The sequence below is a fragment of the Miniopterus natalensis genome, chromosome 16 (genome assembly GCF_054644295.1).
Source record: "Miniopterus natalensis isolate mMinNat1 chromosome 16, mMinNat1.hap1, whole genome shotgun sequence".
Classification (NCBI taxonomy): domain Eukaryota; kingdom Metazoa; phylum Chordata; class Mammalia; order Chiroptera; family Miniopteridae; genus Miniopterus; species Miniopterus natalensis.
In genome coordinates, this window is record NC_142096.1 from 38,806,214 (window position 1) to 38,812,213 (window position 6,000).

The 6,000-nt window shown below is 58.0% G+C and overlaps 1 protein-coding gene across 1 annotated transcript in view; it reads right to left on the reverse strand.

Moving 5' to 3' along the window:
- Nucleotides 1-5,714, reverse strand: part of NDRG1 (N-myc downstream regulated 1) — a 41,219-nt gene extending 35,505 nt beyond the window's left edge. The window contains exon 1 of the mRNA XM_016216110.2: nucleotides 5,630-5,714. The gene's annotated coding sequence lies outside the window, so the exon portion shown is untranslated. The remainder of the gene's footprint in view (nucleotides 1-5,629) is intronic.
- Nucleotides 5,715-6,000: the final 286 nt, after the last annotated feature.

Consider the following 6,000-nt stretch of genomic DNA (forward strand, 5'->3'; position numbering starts at 1 on the left):
TCCGCCCTCCGCAGTCACCACTGAGCCACTGTGAGCTGCCAGGCTCTGGGCGAAGTCCGCATCTTAGATGTTTCGATTCTCCCTTCCAAGTACGCAGGAGGGCACTGAAACGGCCAATTCAACACTTCGAAAGAGTGCTTACAGCGTGATTCCGTGTGTCCCTCAAGGAGGCCCCTGGGAGGGGGTGCCAGTTGTCATCCCAGCTTACAGATGGGTGACCGGAGGCTCAAAAGCAAAGGCCCACGTGACTTCCTAAAGCTTGACTCCCCCCCACCTGGGAAAGGTGGAAAACTCACTCCTTGGATGTGGCCGAGGGTGTGGAGCGGAGGGGCGGGCGGGGCACAGCTTCCTGCGGTCCTTTAATGAGGCAGAGAAAGAGGGAGGCCGGGAGAGACTGCTGACATTTCCATCGATTGCCGCTGTCAGCAACCAGCCCAGATTTCTGTCCCCTCCACAGCACGCCCAGCGTCAGAGCCACGTGGCAGCGTGTTCTTTCCAGCTCACTGGGTTCTTTACGGGGCAGAACTGAAAAGAGGGGGGCAGGATCGAGGGGCGCTGCTGTTGCCTGGCTTAGCATCTTCCCAGAAGGTTCTAAGAGAACAGCCCCGTGTCCACATGAGCCTCAGGGAAAGTAGCCTTGGGGTACGCCCTGGGCACCCCATCTTGCTGTGGCTATGCTCTTCTGTCTTTTCTTTGCCAAAGAGAGTTTGACGTCAAGGTACAAGGCAGTTCCTGGGTTTTCTTGTTTTCTGGACATTTTGAACCTCAAGGCTCTGGGGAGGGGGAGGGAATTGGCGGTCTTAACTCTCCATGTTTTTTCTTATGTAATCAACCTTGTCAACAATTTGGACCCCAGTTTGGGGGAAGGAAAGTCGAGAACAGGGCTCTCAAACTCAATACAGTGAGCTCGAGAAGACAACCAGCCCAGGAGCTTCTGGAAGCCCTGTGCTTTGCATGGAGCCTGGAACTCAGTAGCGTTCAAGGGATCCCCTGACGCTGAAAGAACGAAGAGGAATCATCGCAGAGCAGGCGAACGCCGGCGGCCAGCACTCCCTGGGTACGGGGCTGGAGATGGAAAGAATTCCTGTGTCCCACGAAGCCCAGACCAGTGGAGGGTCAGGGAGAAGCCTGGGACAAGGTAGCAGGAAGCAGAGGGTGTGGGTGACCGCCATCGCCAACCCCCTTCTCTGCAAAGCTGCCCGGAAACCTCCCGGCAGGTTCTCAGTGGCATTTTGGCAGCTGGAACAGTTTGTTGGGCAGAGAGGAGACAACTGTCTGAGCAGACAAGTGTAATAACCAGAAGCCCAAGGACATGGGTCAGGCTATGGATTTTTCTGTGAATCTGGGGGACAGGCCTGAGCAGCACTGATGGCTTGGGAGATAAAGTGTTGAACGCACACAAGCGAGCCCGTGGTCATGGAGGAAGTGGAAATAGGTTATTCCCACAACACCCTTTGTTCCAAGATGGGACACTTGCCATGTTGACAGGATCCTTCCCGGAAACGGTCCTTTCACCCTCAGGGTGGCCTTCCAACCTTTCCTATACAAGGTGGCCCAAGCTCTTTCCCTCTCAAAGGGAGATTTTCTTCTGACAGACATTGCGTGCCTACTAAGTGCCAGGCCCTCGGGCCTAATGGGAGAAAGGGTAACAGAGAAATGCAGTCCAGAACGATCCCAGGAGGGTGACCTGGGAGCAGGGAGGGTGCCCAACCCTGCCTGCACCCAGGGGGGAAAGCCAGGGACAGCTTTCTGGAGAGGGCTGGGAGCTGAGTGATTAAAATGGAGAGGGGAGAGGAGGTGAGGGTCCCCGGCTAGAAAGTCCTTAGAATTACCTCATTCTTAAGAATGTCTCTTGTTCTCACATTTGGAGGGGGCCGCCCAGAACCTTCTCAAAGCCAACTCGGTGGAGCCGGGGGTCTAAAGGGGGAACAGGATGAAACCCTGGTCCCCATCCACCTTTTTAAGTTGAGCTGTCCCTGGGTGTAAAATGTATACCCGTACAGAGGTTTCCACAGGTTTAGGGAGCGGGGAGTATAAAATAAAAGATGAACTCCAGCACAGGGCCTTCCAGACTGCTAAGGAGTCTCATTTCCTCCCACCTCAGTAGGAAAAACACCCCGCTAGACTGCAAATGCCCACAGATCCTTCCCGAGGGGAGGGGGCAGGGGGTGGGCAGGTCTGCAGTAAACGTTAGGTGGGAAAGTGGAAGACAGACCTGTTTGTGGCCCCGAGTTTTGTAATCTGTTCCACTCTAGTGTCGAATCAGGCCCCCCAGGACTTACCCCCAGGGCCCATGTCTCTCCCCCCAGGACACCCACCCTGGAGTGGGGTCCACTGGCACTCAGAGTTCCCCACCCCCTCTGCACACCCACTTTCAGCAAGCCAGAGCTGGCCCAGCAGAAGGCCAAGCAGGTGTTCAGAAAATTAACTTCAGGGTCTGCACCAGAGACTGCATCCAGCCTGTCCCTGTCATCAAATGTAAAGAGAAGGGACAAATAAGAAGGAGGCCTGGGACCAGACTGAGACCAGGAGGCAGGAAGGGCAGCTTGCAATGAACCCAGGAGACCAGGTCCATGCTCCAAAGACAGGTCCAGTTCCCTGGCATTGATGGCCTAGGAGATGCCTTGAGAATGTCACTTGTGAGAATTATTGACAGACACCTACATGGTGTCCCCACAGGCTGGGCACTATTCTCAATCCGTGAACAAGAATTAACTCAGATAATACTACATGTTCTCATGAGACAGAGCTTATTATTCTCACTTTACAGGGGACGAAACTGCGGCACTGGGCTCCTGATTGCATGTCTAACTTCTCACCCTGGCGGTTCTCCAGTCACACCAACACGTCAGGAAAAATAACAAAGGCTTTCAAGTCGAACTCTCCAGGTTCAAAGCCTGGCTCTCCCTCTCTGAGCCATGTGGCTACAGGCAAGTCCTTTCAACTCCCTGGCCTCGGTTTCCTCACCCATTCAATGGGGCCAGTGAAGCTCAGGCAAAGCTGTTGTGAGTACCAGAGGGGAGGAGGGGGTACAGCAGCTGATCTGGAGAGAGATGTCCCACCCCTCCCTTTCGCGTCCCTATTAGAACCTTAGATGCTGAGTCATCACCCTGGCTTCCTCTCCCAGGCACAGGGAACTTGAGTCATGCCTTGGATGGGATTCCCTAGAGCTGGGTCCCACTGAAAAAGTGGAGTTTCAGGCCATCAGAAAAACACAATGGGATCTTTCTTCCCCATCCACACTTAGGCAGGCTCAGGCCAGGAGGCTTCAGTGTACCCCAGGGGCCCCCAGCTCTGATCAGATCTTTAGTTCAACCTGGAGGGGGCAGCCTGAATCCAGCCACCGCTGCGCGAGCAAGGGTGCCCTCTCTCACCAGACTAATTCTGTTCATGATTCAAGAACACCTGATTTACACTAAAAATAAGTAAATAAACCAAACATCACCCAAATGCTGTCTGGAAAGTTTCCTCACCAGAAACTCAGTTGAGATCCAATTTATTTTTACACCTCTGAGAGCACCTTTGACCATCTCCAACCCCCACCTGGGCCTCCAGGAGGGGGCCTGGAGAGGTGAGTTCTGGTTTTAGCTGGGCCTTGGTGAGTTGCTCCCTGTCTCTGGGCCTGTTTCCAACTGTAAAATGGGAAGAGGGTGGGCCAGCATCTTGTGTGAACTGTTGGTTCCACTCCAAATGATCAAATCTGCAGTCAGTCACCCTGGATTTGCTGGCTGTTCCAGGAGACTACCTGAGTAATCACCGCAGGGAAGGAGTCTGTACTCCACTGACAGCATGTATCTGGGCTCCTCCCAAGTGCCAGGCCCTCAGCCAGGTGCCAGGTTACAGGGCGAGGCCGGCACAGCCTTCCTCCTCACCTCCTGCAGCTCATCCTTGAGCGGGAGATGAGATGCCACCTAGTAAGTCACAGGTCAGGGGCACCCCAGGTTTTGCTCCTTACACCAGAGCATGGTACCTCTCACACTCCTCACCTCCCCTACCCCAGCCCCACCCTGTGCCACCCCAGTACTTGGCACCCAGGACTGTGGTCTGTGCTTCCCTGCACTTCTCCCCTGGCTGGTGAGCCCCTCAAAGGCAGGTGCTGAGGTTCGCTCTCTCTGTACCTTGTTTATTTCAGTTCACCTTTGGGAAACTTAGTAAAGACTCCAAAATTTCTATACAGGAGGAGGCTGGCCGTTTGCCTTGAAACTGGGTTTTCATAGCAAGAACGAGGTTTGTATTTGTTCCTGTGAGGTGGCTCAGGGGATGCTTCAGTGTGGCTGGTGGCTGGTGAGGAGGCTGAGGCCTCCCCTGCGGCCACTGGCTGAGTTCTCTCTGAGTCTGTCTTTCTCAGTAACTTAAAGGGACCCAACAAAAGGAAGTGCCCGGGACATTTGTGTAGAGGAGTTGGTCTTGGGCACAAGATAACTAACTGGCTGCCCCCATCAGATCTCTCCCCCTCCCCCCACCCCTGCTGACAGGGACCTCTCCCTTCCAAGCCACAGATGGGTGCTGCCCCTGGCCCCTCAGGGATGTCTGACAACAGAGGCAGAGGCTACAGACAGGAGAGTAGGGGAGCTTGTATTTGGGGGGTGGGGTAGAGGAGGGTTAAGAGAACCATCCCCTAAAACCCAGCTTCAGCTACTAATTTGACAGTGGCGGTGACAGGCCTTTCCCCTGACCCCACCGCGTTGCACACGCCCTGCCCAAGGCTGAATCAGTCTCCGGGGACCGTCGGAGCTGTTCCAGCTGTTCTCTCCCCTGGAGAGCAGGCCAGGCGGGTCCAGCAGCAGGGGCAAGAAGGAAGCGGGGGAGGGTGGGCGGAGGCGAAAATGACGCCACTCCTAGCCCCAGCCAGCGCGGGGCCACCAGAGGCCCGCAGGACCCTCCGAGCCAGGCCACCTATCAGGAGCCGCCACAGCGCCTACCCCGGGCCACCTCTGGGGGCGCACCCTCCCCAGCGGTGCGCGCACACACTCGCTCCGGCTCATGTCGCACGAGCTGTGACACACCTCGGACGGTCCCCCAAAACACACACACCCCACCCCACCCCACCCCACCCCGGCTTCGGCTTCGAGGCTCAATCAGCCCCCGCCCCTCAGATGCATATCCTTTCTGGCTCAGTTTGGAAACCGACACACCCACGCCCCCTCTCCAGCCTCATCTCCAGCTTCTACCCACCCCCTTTCTACACACGCGCGCGCACAATCCCTCCTTCCCCAGACATCACACTCCAGCGACACAGCCCCCCACACCCACAGCGCCCCCCCCCCACACACACTCCCAGGCCCTCCTCCTGCTCCCACTTCCAGCGCGCTCCCGGGCGGCGCAGCCAGCGGTGGTTCTGGGAGAACGTGCGGAAGCGCGATCCAGGTGTTCCCCGGGCGGCTCCCCACCGCCTCCCCGACCCCGGGGGTGCCACATCATCAGCTACGGGGCAGAAGCGCGGGGACTGGCCTGTTTTCCCCCTCTTCCCTAATCGAAAACCCCCACTCTAGAGGTGCCCGCGCCCCAAAGCCTTCCACACGCCCGCACACTTGCAGCTCCAGGGGACAAAGCGCGGTCCAGGAGTTCCAGCAGCATCCACGGGCGACCGACCCCCCTCTGCCTGTCAGGAAGAGAGCACGGGGCTTACCGAAGGTAGAGGGAGAAGGGAACCGGAGCCGGAGCTAGGCTGGCGGTGCCGGGCGTGGAGGGAGGAGAGCGGCGAGGATGGGCGTGCGCTCCGGAGCGCAGGCTGAGCCGAGAGCCAGGCGAGGTTTGTTTATGTCCAGGCGGAGCGAGACTTTATAGGCGCCGCGGCCCCGCCCCCGCGCCTCGCCCCGCCCCGCCCCGGCCCCCCGGGCCCAGCTGGTTGCGGGGACACACCCCTTGCCCGCGCTCGGCTCGGGGTCGCCCCTCCCGCCCCGGCTCGCGCGCCTACCTCGGGTCGGGCCGCTCTCGGTCTGCGCCAGCCAGAGCCACCGCCTGTTGCGCAAGCTCTTGTTGGGGCGCGGCGGGGAGGGA